We start from the raw sequence: 19,939 nt of genomic DNA, 5'->3' as shown, positions 1-19,939 counted from the left end.
GCCAAAGGCATGCAAAGATGAGTACGAAACTGCATCAACCCTGCTCCTTACATACCTTCCGCATAGGAAGACACGTGGTGCTGCACACTGCAGCCTAACTAGAACTGTGTCCTAGAGCTTAGCTTTCCGCTTAGGGTTAGTGTTCAATGAGTTACAAAGCCTGAAGTTCCAGCAATACTTGCTCTGGAAAAGTCATTCCAGGGGGAGCAGAGGAAGTCATTAACATTGGCCGCTTCAAAACTTTCTCATCTGGAATAGCGACTGTGCTTGAGCATAGAGCCTCAATACGACGCTGACATAAAGATGAGGGTTAGATATAGACTTCAGAGAGGCACAAAGCCCACAGCTTCAGAGACATTGTGGCTGCCAAAGGCATGCCAAGGCCAGAATGCCACTGAATCAACCCTCCTCCTACTATGCCATACGCATAGGAATAGCCTTGGTGCTGGATACACAACCTAACTATTACGGTGTCACAGAGGTTGGGGTTCCGGCTAGGGTTCAGAGAGTTACAAAAGCTGAAGTTCCAGCAATACTTGGTGTGGAAAAGTCATTCCAGGGGGAACACAGGACATCATTAACATCGGTCGTTTCAAAATTTTCTCATCTGGAAAAGCCACTGTGCTAGAGCCCAGAACCTAAATATGACTTTGACATACAGATTAGGCTTAGAGTTAGGTAGAGGCTTCAGAGAAGCACAGAGCCCACAGCTTCAGAGCCATTGTGGCTGCAAAAGGCACGCCGAGTACGGCACTACATCAACATTGCTCCCTGCACGACTTTCTCAGGTAGAACACTGTACTGGAGACCACAGCATTACGATTATGGTGCCATAGAATCACAGAATCACAGAATCCCAAGGGTTGGAAGGGACCTCAAAAGATCATCTAGTCCAACCCCCCCACAAGAGCAGGGTAACCTACAGTACATCACACAGGAACTTGTCCAGGCGGGCCTTGAATAGCTCCAGTGTAGGAGACTCCACAACCCCCCTGGGCAACCTGTTCCAGTGCTCTGTCACTCTTACAGTAAAGAAGTTCTTCCTGATGTTAACGTGGAACTTCCTATGCTCCAGTTTACACCCATTGCCCCTTGTCCTATCACTGGATATCACTGAAAAAAGCCTAGCTCCATCATCCTGACACCTACCCTTTACATATTTGTAAACATTGATGAGGTCACCCCTCAGTCTCCTCTTCTCCAAGCTAAAGAGACCCAGCTCCCTCAGCCTCTCCTCATAAGGGAGATGTTCCACTCCCTTCATCATCTTTGTGGCTCTGCGCTGGACTCCTTCAAGCAATTCCCTGTCCTTCTTGAACAGAGGGGCCCAGAACTGGACGCAATATTCCAGATGCGGCCTCACCAAGGCTGAGTAGAGGGGGAGGAGAACCTCTCTTGACCTACTAACCACTCCCTTTCTAATGCACCCCAAGATGCCATTTGCCTTCTTGGCCGCAAGAGCACACTGCTGGCTCATGGTCATCCTCCTATCCACCAGGACCCCCAGGTCCCTTTCCCCTTCGCTACTTTCCAGCAGGTCAACCCCCAACCTGTACTGCTACATGGGGTTGTTCTTCCCCAGATGCAAGACTCTACACTTGCCCTTGTTAAATTTCATCAAGTTTCTCCCCGCCCAACTCTCCAGCCTGTCCAGGTCTCGCTGAATGGCAGCACAGCCTTCTGGTGTGTCAGCCACTCCTCCCAGTTTTGTGTCATCAGCAAACTTGCTGATGGTGCACTCAGTTCCCTCATCCAGGTCATTGATGAAAATATTAAACAGCACCGGTCCCAGCACCGACCCCTGAGGAACTCCACTAGTCACAGCCCTCCAGCTAGATTCTGCGCCATTGACCACAACTCTCTGCCTTCTTCCTTTCAACCAGTTCTCGATCCACCTCACTACTTGATCGTCAAGCCCACACTTCTTTAGCTTATCTATGAGGATGCTGTGGGAGACAGTATCAAATGCCTTACTGAAATCGAGAAAAACTACATCTACCGCTCTACCATCATCCCTCCACCTAGTCACTTCCTCATAGAAGCCTATAAGGTTGGTCATACATGACTTCCCCCTCATAAAACCATCTTGGCTGTTCTTAATGACCCCCTCATCCTTGATATGCCTAGTGATGGAGTCAAGAATAAGTTGTTCCATCACCTTTCCAGGGATGGAGGTAAGGCTGACCGCTCTATAATTACCCGGGTCCTCCTTCTTGCCCTTCTTATAGATTGGTGTGTCCTTTGCCATCCGCCAATCCTCAGGCACCTCGCCCGTTTCCCACGACTTACCAAAGATGATGGAAAGTGGCCTAGCAATGACCTCTGCCAACTCCCTCAGCACCCGTGGGTGCATTCCATCCGGACCCATCGATTTACAGATGTCCAGATTGCATAGCTGATCCCTAACCCAATCCTCATCTACCAAAGCAAACTCCTCCTTTGTCCTGACTCCTTCTGGGGCTATAGAAATCCGGAGCCCTCGGGGAGAGTCTGCAGGAGTAAAGACAGAGGCAAAGAAGGCATTCAGCACCTCTGCCTTCTTTATATCCTCTGTCTCCAGGGCACCCACTTCGTTCAGCAGTGGGCCTATATTGCCTCTTGTGTTAGTTTTATTTGCTATGTATTTGAAGAAGCCCTTTCTATTGTCTTTAACCCGACTAGCAAGATTGAGTTCCAAGGAGGCCTTAGCTGTCCTAATTGCCTCCCTACATCCTCTAACAACTGTCCTATATTCCTCCCAAGCGGCAGAAGCTAGGATTCTGCTTAGGCTGGGGCTTCAAAGAGCCACAAAGCCTACACGTCCCCAAACACTGGTTCTGTAAAAGGCATGAAAACAATAGTGCGCCACTGCAGCAACACTGCTCCTTACATAGCTTGCCCATGAGGAACAGCCACGGTGGTGGCGAAGTGAGCTTCACTATTACGCTGTCCTCAAGTGTAGGGTTAGTGTTAGGCTTAGGGTTCAGAGAGCTGCAAAGCCAACAGCTTCAGAGGCATTGAGGCTGCAAAATGCATACCAAGAAGAATATCCCACTGCAACAACACTGCTCTTTACACGTCTTTCTCATCTGGAATACACATGATGCTGAAGCCTCAGTATTGTGTTATAGTCAAGTTTAGGGTTACGGTTAGGGTTAGGGTTAGGGTTAGGGTTAGGGTTAGGGTTCATAGAGACACAAGGCCTACAGGTCCGGAAACACTGTGGCTGCAAAACACATGCCAAGACAAGTCTGGCATTGCTCCTACATTGCTCCTTACATACCTTGCTCATGTGCAATGCACATGGTGCTGGAGACGTGAGCCTCCGTTCCAGGTACCATTCAAGGCAGGCTTTTGGTTCAGAGAGCCAAAATGCCTCACAGTTCCAGAGACATTAAGGCTGCCAAAGGCATGCAAAGATGAGTACGAAACTGCATCAACCCTGCTCCTTACATACCTTCCGCATAGGAAGACACGTGGTGCTGCACACTGCAGCCTAACTAGAACTGTGTCCTAGAGCTTAGCTTTCCGCTTAGGGTTAGTGTTCAATGAGTTACAAAGCCTGAAGTTCCAGCAATACTTGCTCTGGAAAAGTCATTCCAGGGGGAGCAGAGGAAGTCATTAACATTGGCCGCTTCAAAACTTTCTCATCTGGAATAGCGACTGTGCTTGAGCATAGAGCCTCAATACGACGCTGACATAAAGATGAGGGTTAGATATAGACTTCAGAGAGGCACAAAGCCCACAGCTTCAGAGACATTGTGGCTGCCAAAGGCATGCCAAGGCCAGAATGCCACTGAATCAACCCTCCTCCTACTATGCCATACGCATAGGAATAGCCTTGGTGCTGGATACACAACCTAACTATTACGGTGTCACAGAGGTTGGGGTTCCGGCTAGGGTTCAGAGAGTTACAAAAGCTGAAGTTCCAGCAATACTTGGTGTGGAAAAGTCATTCCAGGGGGAACACAGGACATCATTAACATCGGTCGTTTCAAAATTTTCTCATCTGGAAAAGCCACTGTGCTAGAGCCCAGAACCTAAATATGACTTTGACATACAGATTAGGCTTAGAGTTAGGTAGAGGCTTCAGAGAAGCACAGAGCCCACAGCTTCAGAGCCATTGTGGCTGCAAAAGGCACGCCGAGTACGGCACTACATCAACATTGCTCCCTGCACGACTTTCTCAGGTAGAACACTGTACTGGAGACCACAGCATTACGATTATGGTGCCATAGAATCACAGAATCACAGAATCCCAAGGGTTGGAAGGGACCTCAAAAGATCATCTAGTCCAACCCCCCCACAAGAGCAGGGTAACCTACAGTACATCACACAGGAACTTGTCCAGGCGGGCCTTGAATAGCTCCAGTGTAGGAGACTCCACAACCCCCCTGGGCAACCTGTTCCAGTGCTCTGTCACTCTTACAGTAAAGAAGTTCTTCCTGATGTTAACGTGGAACTTCCTATGCTCCAGTTTACACCCATTGCCCCTTGTCCTATCACTGGATATCACTGAAAAAAGCCTAGCTCCATCATCCTGACACCTACCCTTTACATATTTGTAAACATTGATGAGGTCACCCCTCAGTCTCCTCTTCTCCAAGCTAAAGAGACCCAGCTCCCTCAGCCTCTCCTCATAAGGGAGATGTTCCACTCCCTTCATCATCTTTGTGGCTCTGCGCTGGACTCCTTCAAGCAATTCCCTGTCCTTCTTGAACAGAGGGGCCCAGAACTGGACGCAATATTCCAGATGCGGCCTCACCAAGGCTGAGTAGAGGGGGAGGAGAACCTCTCTTGACCTACTAACCACTCCCTTTCTAATGCACCCCAAGATGCCATTTGCCTTCTTGGCCGCAAGAGCACACTGCTGGCTCATGGTCATCCTCCTATCCACCAGGACCCCCAGGTCCCTTTCCCCTTCGCTACTTTCCAGCAGGTCCCCCCCCAACCTGTACTGCTACATGGGGTTGTTCTTCCCCAGATGCAAGACTCTACACTTGCCCTTGTTAAATTTCATCAAGTTTCTCCCCGCCCAACTCTCCAGCCTGTCCAGGTCTCGCTGAATGGCAGCACAGCCTTCTGGTGTGTCAGCCACTCCTCCCAGTTTTGTGTCATCAGCAAACTTGCTGATGGTGCACTCAGTTCCCTCATCCAGGTCATTGATGAAAATATTAAACAGCACCGGTCCCAGCACCGACCCCTGAGGAACTCCACTAGTCACAGCCCTCCAGCTAGATTCTGCGCCATTGACCACAACTCTCTGCCTTCTTCCTTTCAACCAGTTCTCGATCCACCTCACTACTTGATCGTCAAGCCCACACTTCTTTAGCTTATCTATGAGGATGCTGTGGGAGACAGTATCAAATGCCTTACTGAAATCGAGAAAAACTACATCTACCGCTCTACCATCATCCCTCCACCTAGTCACTTCCTCATAGAAGCCTATAAGGTTGGTCATACATGACTTCCCCCTCATAAAACCATCTTGGCTGTTCTTAATGACCCCCTCATCCTTGATATGCCTAGTGATGGAGTCAAGAATAAGTTGTTCCATCACCTTTCCAGGGATAGAGGTAAGGCTGACCGCTCTATAATTACCCGGGTCCTCCTTCTTGCCCTTCTTATAGATTGGTGTGTCCTTTGCCATCCGCCAATCCTCAGGCACCTCGCCCGTTTCCCACGACTTACCAAAGATGATGGAAAGTGGCCTAGCAATGACCTCTGCCAACTCCCTCAGCACCCGTGGGTGCATTCCATCCGGACCCATCGATTTACAGATGTCCAGATTGCATAGCTGATCCCTAACCCAATCCTCATCTACCAAAGCAAACTCCTCCTTTGTCCTGACTCCTTCTGGGGCTATAGAAATCCGGAGCCCTCGGGGAGAGTCTGCAGGAGTAAAGACAGAGGCAAAGAAGGCATTCAGCACCTCTGCCTTCTTTATATCCTCTGTCTCCAGGGCACCCACTTCGTTCAGCAGTGGGCCTATATTGCCTCTTGTGTTAGTTTTATTTGCTATGTATTTGAAGAAGCCCTTTCTATTGTCTTTAACCCGACTAGCAAGATTGAGTTCCAAGGAGGCCTTAGCTGTCCTAATTGCCTCCCTACATCCTCTAACAACTGTCCTATATTCCTCCCAAGCGGCAGAAGCTAGGATTCTGCTTAGGCTGGGGCTTCAAAGAGCCACAAAGCCTACACGTCCCCAAACACTGGTTCTGTAAAAGGCATGAAAACAATAGTGCGCCACTGCAGCAACACTGCTCCTTACATAGCTTGCCCATGAGGAACAGCCACGGTGGTGGCGAAGTGAGCTTCACTATTACGCTGTCCTCAAGTGTAGGGTTAGTGTTAGGCTTAGGGTTCAGAGAGCTGCAAAGCCAACAGCTTCAGAGGCATTGAGGCTGCAAAATGCATACCAAGAAGAATATCCCACTGCAACAACACTGCTCTTTACACGTCTTTCTCATCTGGAATACACATGATGCTGAAGCCTCAGTATTGTGTTATAGTCAAGTTTAGGGTTACGGTTAGGGTTAGGGTTAGGGTTAGGGTTAGGGTTCATAGAGACACAAGGCCTACAGGTCCGGAAACACTATGGCTGTCAAACACATGCCAAGACAAGTCTGGCATTGCTCCTACATTGCTCCTTACATACCTTGCTCATGTGCAATGCACATGGTGCTGGAGACGTGAGCCTCCGTTCCAGGTACCATTCAAGGCAGGCTTTTGGTTCAGAGAGCCAAAATGCCTCACAGTTCCAGAGACATTAAGGCTGCCAAAGGCATGCAAAGATGAGTACGAAACTGCATCAACCCTGCTCCTTACATACCTTCCGCATAGGAAGACACGTGGTGCTGCACACTACAGCCTAACTAGAACCGTGTCCTAGAGCTTAGCTTTCCGCTTAGGGTTAGTGTTCAATGAGTTACAAAGCCTGAAGTTCCAGCAATACTTGCTCTGGAAAAGTCATTCCAGGGGGAGCAGAGGAAGTCATTAACATTGGCCGCTTCAAAACTTTCTCATCTGGAATAGCGACTGTGCTTGAGCATAGAGCCTCAATACGACGCTGACATAAAGATGAGGGTTAGATATAGACTTCAGAGAGGCACAAAGCCCACAGCTTCAGAGACATTGTGGCTGCCAAAGGCATGCCAAGGCCAGAATGCCTCTGAATCAACCCTCCTCCTACTATGCCATACGCATAGGAATAGCCTTGGTGCTGGATACACAACCTAACTATTACGGTGTCACAGAGGTTGGGGTTCCGGCTAGGGTTCAGAGAGTTACAAAAGCTGAAGTTCCAGCAATACTTGGTGTGGAAAAGTCATTCCAGGGGGAACACAGGACATCATTAACATCGGTCGTTTCAAAATTTTCTCATCTGGAAAAGCCACTGTGCTAGAGCCCAGAACCTAAATATGACTTTGACATACAGATTAGGCTTAGAGTTAGTTATAGGCTTCAGAGAAGCACAGAGCCCACAGCTTCAGAGCCATTGTGGCTGCAAAAGGCACGCCGAGTACGGCACTACATCAACATTGCTCCCTGCACGACTTTCTCAGGTAGAACACTGTACTGGAGACCACAGCATTACGATTATGGTGCCATAGAATCACAGAATCCCAGAATCCCAAGGGTTGGAAGGGACCTCAAAAGATCATCTAGTCCAACCCCCCCACAAGAGCAGGGTAACCTACAGTACATCACACAGGAACTTGTCCAGGCGGGCCTTGAATAGCTCCAGTGTAGGAGACTCCACAACCCCCCTGGGCAACCTGTTCCAGTGCTCTGTCACTCTTACAGTAAAGAAGTTCTTCCTGATGTTAACGTGGAACTTCCTATGCTCCAGTTTACACCCACTGCCCTTGTCCTATCACTGGATATCACTGAAAAAAGCCTAGCTCCATCATCCTGACACCTACCCTTTACATATTTGTAAACATTGATGAGGTCACCCCTCAGTCTCCTCTTCTCCAAGCTAAAGAGACCCAGCTCCCTCAGCCTCTCCTCATAAGGGAGATGTTCCACTCCCTTCATCATCTTTGTGGCTCTGCGCTGGACTCCTTCAAGCAATTCCCTGTCCTTCTTGAACAGAGGGGCCCAGAACTGGACGCAATATTCCAGATGCGGCCTCACCAAGGCTGAGTAGAGGGGGAGGAGAACCTCTCTTGACCTACTAACCACTCCCTTTCTAATGCACCCCAAGATGCCATTTGCCTTCTTGGCCGCAAGAGCACACTGCTGGCTCATGGTCATCCTCCTATCCACCAGGACCCCCAGGTCCCTTTCCCCTTCGCTACTTTCCAGCAGGTCAACCCCCAACCTGTACTGCTACATGGGGTTGTTCTTCCCCAGATGCAAGACTCTACACTTGCCCTTGTTAAATTTCATCAAGTTTCTCCCCGCCCAACTCTCCAGCCTGTCCAGGTCTCGCTGAATGGCAGCACAGCCTTCTGGTGTGTCAGCCACTCCTCCCAGTTTTGTGTCATCAGCAAACTTGCTGATGGTGCACTCAGTTCCCTCATCCAGGTCATTGATGAAAATATTAAACAGCACCGGTCCCAGCACCGACCCCTGAGGAACTCCACTAGTCACAGACCTCCAGCTAGATTCTGCGCCATTGACCACAACTCTCTGCCTTCTTCCTTTCAACCAGTTCTCGATCCACCTCACTACTTGATCGTCAAGCCCACACTTCTTTAGCTTATCTATGAGGATGCTGTGGGAGACAGTATCAAATGCCTTACTGAAATCGAGAAAAACTACATCTACCGCTCTAGCATCATCCCTCCACCTAGTCACTTCCACACAGAAGGCTATAAGGTTGGTCATACATGACTTCCCCCTCATAAAACCATCTTGGCTGTTCTTAATGACCCCCTCATCCTTGATATGCCTAGTGATGGAGTCAAGAATAAGTTGTTCCATCACCTTTCCAGGGATGGAGGTAAGGCTGACCGCTCTATAATTACCCGGGTCCTCCTTCTTGCCCTTCTTATAGATTGGTGTGTCCTTTGCCATCCGCCAATCCTCAGGCACCTCGCCCGTTTCCCACGACTTACCAAAGATGATGGAAAGTGGCCTAGCAATGACCTCTGCCAACTCCCTCAGCACCCGTGGGTGCATTCCATCCGGACCCATCGATTTACAGATGTCCAGATTGCATAGCTGATCCCTAACCCAATCCTCATCTACCAAAGCAAACTCCTCCTTTGTCCTGACTCCTTCTGGGGCTATAGAAATCCGGAGCCCTCGGGGAGAGTCTGCAGGAGTAAAGACAGAGGCAAAGAAGGCATTCAGCACCTCTGCCTTCTTTATATCCTCTGTCTCCAGGGCACCCACTTCGTTCAGCAGTGGGCCTATATTGCCTCTTGTGTTAGTTTTATTTGCTATGTATTTGAAGAAGCCCTTTCTATTGTCTTTAACCCGACTAGCAAGATTGAGTTCCAAGGAGGCCTTAGCTGTCCTAATTGCCTCCCTACATCCTCTAACAACTGTCCTATATTCCTCCCAAGCGGCAGAAGTTAGGATTCTGCTTAGGCTGGGGCTTCAAAGAGCCACAAAGCCTACACGTCCCCAAACACTGGTTCTGTAAAAGGCATGAAAACAATAGTGCGCCACTGCAGCAACACTGCTCCTTACATAGCTTGCCCATGAGGAACAGCCACGGTGGTGGCGAAGTGAGCTTCACTATTACGCTGTCCTCAAGTGTAGGGTTAGTGTTAGGCTTAGGGTTCAGAGAGCTGCAAAGCCAACAGCTTCAGAGGCATTGAGGCTGCAAAATGCATACCAAGAAGAATATCCCACTGCAACAACACTGCTCTTTACACATCTTTCTCATCTGGAATACACATGATGCTGAAGCCTCAGTATTGTGTTATAGTCAAGTTTAGGGTTACGGTTAGGGTTAGGGTTAGGGTTAGGGTTCATAGAGACACAAGGCCTACAGGTCCGGAAACACTGTGGCTGTAAAACACATGCCAAGACAAGTCTGGCATTGCTCCTACATTGCTCCTTACATACCTTGCTCATGTGCAATGCACATGGTGCTGGAGACGTGAGCCTCCGTTCCAGGTACCATTCAAGGCAGGCTTTTGGTTCAGATTGCCAAAATGCCTCACAGTTCCAGAGACATTAAGGCTGCCAAAGGCATGCAAAGATGAGTACGAAACTGCATCAACCCTGCTCCTTACATACCTTCCGCATAGGAAGACACGTGGTGCTGCACACTACAGCCTAACTAGAACTGTGTCCTAGAGCTTAGCTTTCCGCTTAGGGTTAGTGTTCAATGAGTTACGAAGCCTGAAGTTCCAGCAATACTTGCTCTGGAAAAGTCATTCCAGGGGGAGCAGAGGAAGTCATTAACATTGGCCGCTTCAAAACTTTCTCATCTGGAATAGCGACTGTGCTTGAGCATAGAGCCTCAATACGACGCTGACATAAAGATGAGGGTTAGATATAGACTTCAGAGAGGCACAAAGCCCACAGCTTCAGAGACATTGTGGCTGCCAAAGGCATGCCAAGGCCAGAATGCCACTGAATCAACCCTCCTCCTACTATGCCATACGCATACGAATAGCCTTGGTGCTGGATACACAACCTAACTATTACGGTGTCACAGAGGTTGGGGTTCCGGCTAGGGTTCAGAGAGTTACAAAAGCTGAAGTTCCAGCAATACTTGGTGTGGAAAAGTCATTCCAGGGGGAACACAGGACATCATTAACATCGGTCGTTTCAAAATTTTCTCATCTGGAAAAGCCACTGTGCTAGAGCCCAGAACCTAAATATGACTTTGACATACAGATTAGGCTTAGAGTTAGGTAGAGGCTTCAGAGAAGCACAGAGCCCACAGCTTCAGAGCCATTGTGGCTGCAAAAGGCACGCCGAGTACGGCACTACATCAACATTGCTCCCTGCACGACTTTCTCAGGTAGAACACTGTACTGGAGACCACAGCATTACGATTATGGTGCCATAGAATCACAGAATCACAGAATCCCAAGGGTTGGAAGGGACCTCAAAAGATCATCTAGTCCAACCCCCCCACAAGAGCAGGGTAACCTACAGTACATCACACAGGAACTTGTCCAGGCGGGCCTTGAATATCTCCAGTGTAGGAGACTCCACAACCCTCCTGGGCAACCTGTTCCAGTGCTCTGTCACTCTTACAGTAAAGAAGTTCTTCCTGATGTTAACGTGGAACTTCCTATGCTCCAGTTTACACCCATTGCCCCTTGTCCTATCACTGGATATCACTGAAAAAAGCCTAGCTCCATCATCCTGACACCTACCCTTTACATATTTGTAAACATTGATGAGGTCACCCCTCAGTCTCCTCTTCTCCAAGCTAAAGAGACCCAGCTCCCTCAGCCTCTCCTCATAAGGGAGATGTTCCACTCCCTTCATCATCTTTGTGGCTCTGCGCTGGACTCCTTCAAGCAATTCCCTGTCCTTCTTGAACAGAGGGGCCCAGAACTGGACGCAATATTCCAGATGCGGCCTCACCAAGGCTGAGTAGAGGGGGAGGAGAACCTCTCTTGACCTACTAACCACTCCCTTTCTAATGCACCCCAAGATGCCATTTGCCTTCTTGGCCGCAAGAGCACACTGCTGGCTCATGGTCATCCTCCTATCCACCAGGACCCCCAGGTCCCTTTCCCCTTCGCTACTTTCCAGCAGGTCAACCCCCAACCTGTACTGCTACATGGGGTTGTTCTTCCCCACATGCAAGACTCTACACTTGCCCTTGTTAAATTTCATCAAGTTTCTCCCCGCCCAACTCTCCAGCCTGTCCAGGTCTCGCTGAATGGCAGCACAGCCTTCTGGTGTGTCAGCCACTCCTCCCAGTTTTGTGTCATCAGCAGACTTGCTGATGGTGCACTCAGTTCCCTCATCCAGGTCATCGATGAAAATATTAAACAGCACCGGTCCCAGCACCGACCCCTGAGGAACTCCACTAGTCACAGCCCTCCAGCTAGATTCTGCGCCATTGACCACAACTCTCTGCCTTCTTCCTTTCAACCAGTTCTCGATCCACCTCACTACTTGATCCTCAAGCCCACACTTCTTTAGCTTATCTATGAGGATGCTGTGGGAGACAGTATCAAATGCCTTACTGAAATCGAGAAAAACTACATCTACCGCTCTACCATCATCCCTCCACCTAGTCACTTCCTCATAGAAGGCTATAAGGTTGGTCATACATGACTTCCCCCTCATAAAACCATCTTGGCTGTTCTTAATGACCCCCTCATCCTTGATATGCCTAGTGATGGAGTCAAGAATAAGTTGTTCCATCACCTTTCCAGGGATAGAGGTAAGGCTGACCGCTCTATAATTACCCGGGTCCTCCTTCTTGCCCTTCTTATAGATTGGTGTGTCCTTTGCCATCCGCCAATCCTCAGGCACCTCGCCCGTTTCCCACGACTTACCAAAGATGATGGAAAGTGGCCTAGCAATGACCTCTGCCAACTCCCTCAGCACCCGTGGGTGCATTCCATCCGGACCCATCGATTTACAGATGTCCAGATTGCATAGCTGATCCCTAACCCAATCCTCATCTACCAAAGCAAACTCCTCCTTTGTCCTGACTCCTTCTGGGGCTATAGAAATCCGGAGCCCTCGGGGAGAGTCTGCAGGAGTAAAGACAGAGGCAAAGAAGGCATTCAGCACCTCTGCCTTCTTTATATCCTCTGTCTCCAGGGCACCCACTTCGTTCAGCAGTGGGCCTATATTGCCTCTTGTGTTAGTTTTATTTGCTATGTATTTGAAGAAGCCCTTTCTATTGTCTTTAACCCGACTAGCAAGATTGAGTTCCAAGGAGGCCTTAGCTGTCCTAATTGCCTCCCTACATCCTCTAACAACTGTCCTATATTCCTCCCAAGCGGCAGAAGTTAGGATTCTGCTTAGGCTGGGGCTTCAAAGAGCCACAAAGCCTACACGTCCCGAAACACTGGTTCTGTAAAAGGCATGAAAACAATAGTGCGCCACTGCAGCAACACTGCTCCTTACATAGCTTGCCCATGAGGAACAGCCACGGTGGTGGCGAAGTGAGCTTCACTATTACGCTGTCCTCAAGTGTAGGGTTAGTGTTAGGCTTAGGGTTCAGAGAGCTGCAAAGCCAACAGCTTCAGAGGCATTGAGGCTGCAAAATGCATACCAAGAAGAATATCCCACTGCAACAACACTGCTCTTTACACGTCTTTCTCATCTGGAATACACATGATGCTGAAGCCTCAGTATTGTGTTATAGTCAAGTTTAGGGTTACGGTTAGGGTTAGGGTTAGGGTTAGGGTTAGGGTTCATAGAGACACAAGGCCTACAGGTCCGGAAACACTGTGGCTGCAAAACACATGCCACGACAAGTCTGGCATTGCTCCTACATTGCTCCTTACATACCTTGCTCATGCGCAATGCACATGGTGCTGGAGACGTGAGCCTCCGTTCCAGGTACCATTCAAGGCAGGCTTTTGGTTCAGAGAGCCAAAATGCCTCACAGTTCCAGAGACATTAAGGCTGCCAAAGGCATGCAAAGATGAGTACGAAACTGCATCAACCCTGCTCCTTACATACCTTCCGCATAGGAAGACACGTGGTGCTGCACACTACAGCCTAACTAGAACTGTGTCCTAGAGCTTAGCTTTCCGCTTAGGGTTAGTGTTCAATGAGTTACAAAGCCTGAAGTTCCAGCAATACTTGCTCTGGAAAAGTCATTCCAGGGGGAGCAGAGGAAGTCATTAACATTGGCCGCTTCAAAACTTTCTCATCTGGAATAGCGACTGTGCTTGAGCATAGAGCCTCAATACGACGCTGACATAAAGATGAGGGTTAGATATAGACTTCAGAGAGGCACAAAGCCCACAGCTTCAGAGACATTGTGGCTGCCAAAGGCATGCCAAGGCCAGAATGCCTCTGAATCAACCCTCCTCCTACTATGCCATACGCATAGGAATAGCCTTGGTGCTGGATACACAACCTAACTATTACGGTGTCACAGAGGTTGGGGTTCCGGCTAGGGTTCAGAGAGTTACAAAAGCTGCAGTTCCAGCAATACTTGGTGTGGAAAAGTCATTCCAGGGGGAACACAGGACATCATTAACATCGGTCATTTCAAAATTTTCTCATCTGGAAAAGCCACTGTGCTAGAGCCCAGAACCTAAATATGACTTTGACATACAGATTAGGCTTAGAGTTAGGTAGAGGCTTCAGAGAAGCACAGAGCCCACAGCTTCAGAGCCATTGTGGCTGCAAAAGGTACGCCGAGTACGGCACTACATCAACATTGCTCCCTGCACGACTTTCTCAGGTAGAACACTGTACTGGAGACCACAGCATTACGATTATGGTGCCATAGAATCACAGAATCACAGAATCCCAAGGGTTGGAAGGGACCTCAAAAGATCATCTAGTCCAACCCCCCCACAAGAGCAGGGTAACCTACAGTACATCACACAGGAACTTGTCCAGGCGGGCCTTGAATAGCTCCAGTGTAGGAGACTCCACAACCCCCCTGGGCAACCTGTTCCAGTGCTCTGTCACTCTTACAGTAAAGAAGTTCTTCCTGATGTTAACGTGGAACTTCCTATGCTCCAGTTTACACCCATTGCCCTTGTCCTATCACTGGATATCACTGAAAAAAGCCTAGCTCCATCATCCTGACACCTACCCTTTACATATTTGTAAACATTGATGAGGTCACCCCTCAGTCTCCTCTTCTCCAAGCTAAAGAGACCCAGCTCCCTCAGCCTCTCCTCATAAGGGAGATGTTCCACTCCCTTCATCATCTTTGTGGCTCTGCGCTGGACTCCTTCAAGCAATTCCCTGTCCTTCTTGAACAGAGGGGCCCAGAACTGGACGCAATATTCCAGATGCGGCCTCACCAAGGCTGAGTAGAGGGGGAGGAGAACCTCTCTTGACCTACTAACCACTCCCTTTCTAATGCACCCCAAGATGCCATTTGCCTTCTTGGCCGCAAGAGCACACTGCTGGCTCATGGTCATCCTCCTATCCACCAGGACCCCCAGGTCCCTTTCCCCTTCGCTACTTTCCAGCAGGTCAACCCCCAACCTGTACTGCTACATGGGGTTGTTCTTCCCCAGATGCAAGACTCTACACTTGCCCTTGTTAAATTTCATCAAGTTTCTCCCCGCCCAACTCTCCAGCCTGTCCAGGTCTCGCTGAATGGCAGCACAGCCTTCTGGTGTGTCAGCCACTCCTCCCAGTTTTGTGTCATCAGCAGACTTGCTGATGGTGCACTCAGTTCCCTCATCCAGGTCATCGATGAAAATATTAAACAGCACCGGTCCCAGCACCGACCCCTGAGGAACTCCACTAGTCACAGACCTCCAGCTAGATTCTGCGCCATTGACCACAACTCTCTGCCTTCTTCCTTTCAACCAGTTCTCGATCCACCTCACTACTTGATCGTCAAGCCCACACTTCTTTAGCTTATTGTCGTGGTTTAAACCCAACCACAAACCTCGTCCACTCACTTCCCCCCCCTTCTTGCCCTCCCCCTGCTCCTGGAGGGACGGAGAGGAGAATCGAATGGAATGCAACTCCCACGGGTTGAGATAAGAACAGTTTAGTAACTAAGGTATAACATAGATCACTACTGCTACCACCAATAATAATAATGATAAAAAAAATAACAAGAGGAAAGAATACAACACCTTAACACCAGCCGACCAATAACTCGCCCCACTCCCCCCAGCCGAGCACCGACCGATACCTCGTCCAACCCTGCCGTCCCTCTACCCCTTCCAGGTCACTCCCAGTTACATCCTGGGCATGACGTGCTGTGGTATGGAATACCTCTTTGGCTAGTTTGGGTCAGGTGTCCTGTCTCTGATTCCTCCCGGCCTCCCCTCCTCCCTGGCAGAGCATGAGGCTCCGAAAGTCCTTGGCCAGACCAAACATTCGAGCAGCAACTGAAAACATCGGCATTATCACCACTGTTCCAAGGCCAAAAGATCAAAACACAGCACTGTACTAGCTCCTAAGAAGGAGAAAAATGACTGCTGCTGCTCAACTCAGGACACATATCTATGAGGATGCTGTGGGAGACAGTATCAAATGCCTTACTGAAATCGAGAAAAACTACATCTACCGCTCTACCATCATCCCTCCACCTAGTCACTTCCTCATAGAAGCCTATAAGGTTGGTCATACATGACTTCCCCCTCATAAAACCATCTTGGCTGTTCTTAATGACCCCCTCATCCTTGATATGCCTAGTGATGGAGTCAAGAATAAGTTGTTCCATCACCTTTCCAGGGATGGAGGTAAGGCTGACCGCTCTATAATTACCCGGGTCCTCCTTCTTGCCCTTCTTATAGATTGGTGTGTCCTTTGCCATCCGCCAATCCTCAGGCACCTCGCCCGTTTCCCACGACTTACCAAAGATGATGGAAAGTGGCCTAGCAATGACCTCTGCCAACTCCCTCAGCACCCGTGGGTGCATTCCATCCGGACCCATCGATTTACAGATGTCCAGATTGCATAGCTGATCCCTAACAAAATCCTCATCTACCAAAGCAAACTCCTCCTTTGTCCTGACTCCTTCTGGGGCTATAGAAATCCGGAGCCCTCGGGGAGAGTCTGCAGGAGTAAAGACAGAGGCAAAGAAGGCATTCAGCTCCTCTGCCTTCTTTATATCCTCTGTCTCCAGGGCACCCACTTCGTTCAGCAGTGGGCCTATATTGCCTCTTGTGTTAGTTTTATTTGCTATGTATTTGAAGAAGCCCTTTCTATTGTCTTTAACCCGACTAGCAAGATTGAGTTCCAAGGAGGCCTTAGCTGTCCTAATTGCCTCCCTACATCCTCTAACAACTGTCCTATATTCCTCCCAAGCGGCAGAAGTTAGGATTCTGCTTAGGCTGGGGCTTCAAAGAGCCACAAAGCCTACACGTCCCGAAACACTGGTTCTGTAAAAGGCATGAAAACAATAGTGCGCCACTGCAGCAACACTGCTCCTTACATAGCTTGCCCATGAGGAACAGCCACGGTGGTGGCGAAGTGAGCTTCACTATTACGCTGTCCTCAAGTGTAGGGTTAGTGTTAGGCTTAGCGTTCAGAGAGCTGCAAAGCCAACAGCTTCAGAGGCATTGAGGCTGCAAAATGCATACCAAGAAGAATATCCCACTGCAACAACACTGCTCTTTACACGTCTTTCTCATCTGGAATACACATGATGCTGAAGCCTCAGTATTGTGTTATAGTCAAGTTTAGGGTTACGGTTAGGGTTAGGGTTAGGGTTAGGGTTAGGGTTAGGGTTCATAGAGACACAAGGCCTACAGGTCCGGAAACACTGTGGCTGTAAAACACATGCCAAGACAAGTCTGGCATTGCTCCTATATTGCTCCTTACATACCTTGCTCATGTGCAATGCACAGGGTGCTGGAGACGTGAGCCTCCGTTCCAGGTACCATTCAAGGCAGGCTTTTGGTTCAGATTGCCAAAATGCCTCACAGTTCCAGAGACATTAAGGCTGCCAAAGGCATGCAAAGATGAGTACGAAACTGCATCAACCCTGCTCCTTACATACCTTCCGCATAGGAAGACACGTGGTGCTGCACACTACAGCCTAACTAGAACTGTGTCCTAGAGCTTAGCTTTCCGCTTAGGGTTAGTGTTCAATGAGTTACAAAGCCTGAAGTTCCAGCAATACTTGCTCTGGAAAAGTCATTCCAGGGGGAGCAGAGGAAGTCATTAACATTGGCCGCTTCAAAACTTTCTCATCTGGAATAGCGACTGTGCTTGAGCATAGAGCCTCAATACGACGCTGACATAAAGATGAGGGTTAGATATAGACTTCAGAGAGGCACAAAGCCCACAGCTTCAGAGACATTGTGGCTGCCAAAGGCATGCCAAGGCCAGAATGCCACTGAATCAACCCTCCTCCTACTATGCCATACGCATACGAATAGCCTTGGTGCTGGATACACAACCTAACTATTACGGTGTCACAGAGGTTGGGGTTCCGGCTAGGGTTCAGAGAGTTACAAAAGCTGAAGTTCCAGCAATACTTGGTGTGGAAAAGTCATTCCAGGGGGAACACAGGACATCATTAACATCGGTCGTTTCAAAATTTTCTCATCTGGAAAAGCCACTGTGCTAGAGCCCAGAACCTAAATATGACTTTGACATACAGATTAGGCTTAGAGTTAGGTAGAGGCTTCAGAGAAGCACAGAGCCCACAGCTTCAGAGCCATTGTGGCTGCAAAAGGCACGCCGAGTACGGCACTACATCAACATTGCTCCCTGCACGACTTTCTCAGGTAGAACACTGTACTGGAGACCACAGCATTACGATTATGGTGCCATAGAATCACAGAATCACAGAATCCCAAGGGTTGGAAGGGACCTCAAAAGATCATCTAGTCCAACCCCCCCACAAGAGCAGGGTAACCTACAGTTCATCACACAGGAACTTGTCCAGGCGGGCCTTGAATAGCTCCAGTGTAGGAGACTCCACAACCCCCCTGGGCAACCTGTTCCAGTGCTCTGTCACTCTTACAGTAAAGAAGTTCTTCCTGATGTTAACGTGGAACTTCCTATGCTCCAGTTTACACCCATTGCCCCTTGTCCTATCACTGGATATCACTGAAAAAAGCCTAGCTCCATCATCCTGACACCTACCCTTTACATATTTGTAAACATTGATGAGGTCACCCCTCAGTCTCCTCTTCTCCAAGCTAAAGAGACCCAGCTCCCTCAGCCTCTCCTCATAAGGGAGATGTTCCACTCCCTTCATCATCTTTGTGGCTCTGCGCTGGACTCCTTCAAGCAATTCCCTGTCCTTCTTGAACAGAGGGGCCCAGAACTGGACGCAATATTCCAGATGCGGCCTCACCAAGGCTGAGTAGAGGGGGAGGAGAACCTCTCTTGACCTACTAACCACTCCCTTTCTAATGCACCCCAAGATGCCATTTGCCTTCTTGGCCGCAAGAGCACACTGCTGGCTCATGGTCATCCTCCTATCCACCAGGACCCCCAGGTCCCTTTCCCCTTCGCTACTTTCCAGCAGGTCAACCCCCAACCTGTACTGCTACATGGGGTTGTTCTTCCCCAGATGCAAGACTCTACACTTGCCCTTGTTAAATTTCATCAAGTTTCTCCCCGCCCAACTCTCCAGCCTGTCCAGGTCTCACTGAATGGCAGCACAGCCTTCTGGTGTGTCAGCCACTCCTCCCAGTTTTGTGTCATCAGCAAACTTGCTGATGGTGCACTCAGTTCCCTCATCCAGGTCATTGATGAAAATATTAAACAGCACCGGTCCCAGCACCGACCCCTGAGGAAGTCCACTAGTCACAGCCCTCCAGCTAGATTCTGCGCCATTGACCACAACTCTCTGCCTTCTTCCTTTCAACCAGTTCTCGATCCACCTCACTGCTTGATCGTCAAGCCCACACTTCTTTAGCTTATCTATGAGGATGCTGTGGGAGACAGTATCAAATGCCTTACTGAAATCGAGAAAAACTACATCTACCGCTCTACCATCATCCCTCCACCTAGTCACTTCCTCATAGAAGCCTATAAGGTTGGTCATACATGACTTCCCCCTCATAAAACCATCTTGGCTGTTCTTAATGACCCCTTCATCCTTGGTATGCCTAGTGATGGAGTCAAGAATAAGTTGTTCCATCACCTTTCCAGGGATGGAGGTAAGGCTGACCGCTCTATAATTACCCGGGTCCTCCTTCTTGCCCTTCTTATAGATTGGTGTGTCCTTTGCCATCCGCCAATCCTCAGGCACCTCGCCCGTTTCCCACGACTTACCAAAGATGATGGAAAGTGGCCTAGCAATGACCTCTGCCAACTCCCTCAGCACCCGTGGGTGCATTCCATCCGGACCCATCGATTTACAGATGTCCAGATTGCATAGCTGATCCCTAACCCAATCCTCATCTACCAAAGCAAACTCCTCCTTTGTCCTGACTCCTTCTGGGGCTATAGA

Source organism: Lathamus discolor, chromosome 4 (genome assembly GCF_037157495.1).
Source record: "Lathamus discolor isolate bLatDis1 chromosome 4, bLatDis1.hap1, whole genome shotgun sequence".
Taxonomy (NCBI): Eukaryota; Metazoa; Chordata; class Aves; order Psittaciformes; family Psittacidae; genus Lathamus; species Lathamus discolor.
Note: the sequence above shows the minus strand (reverse complement) of the source record.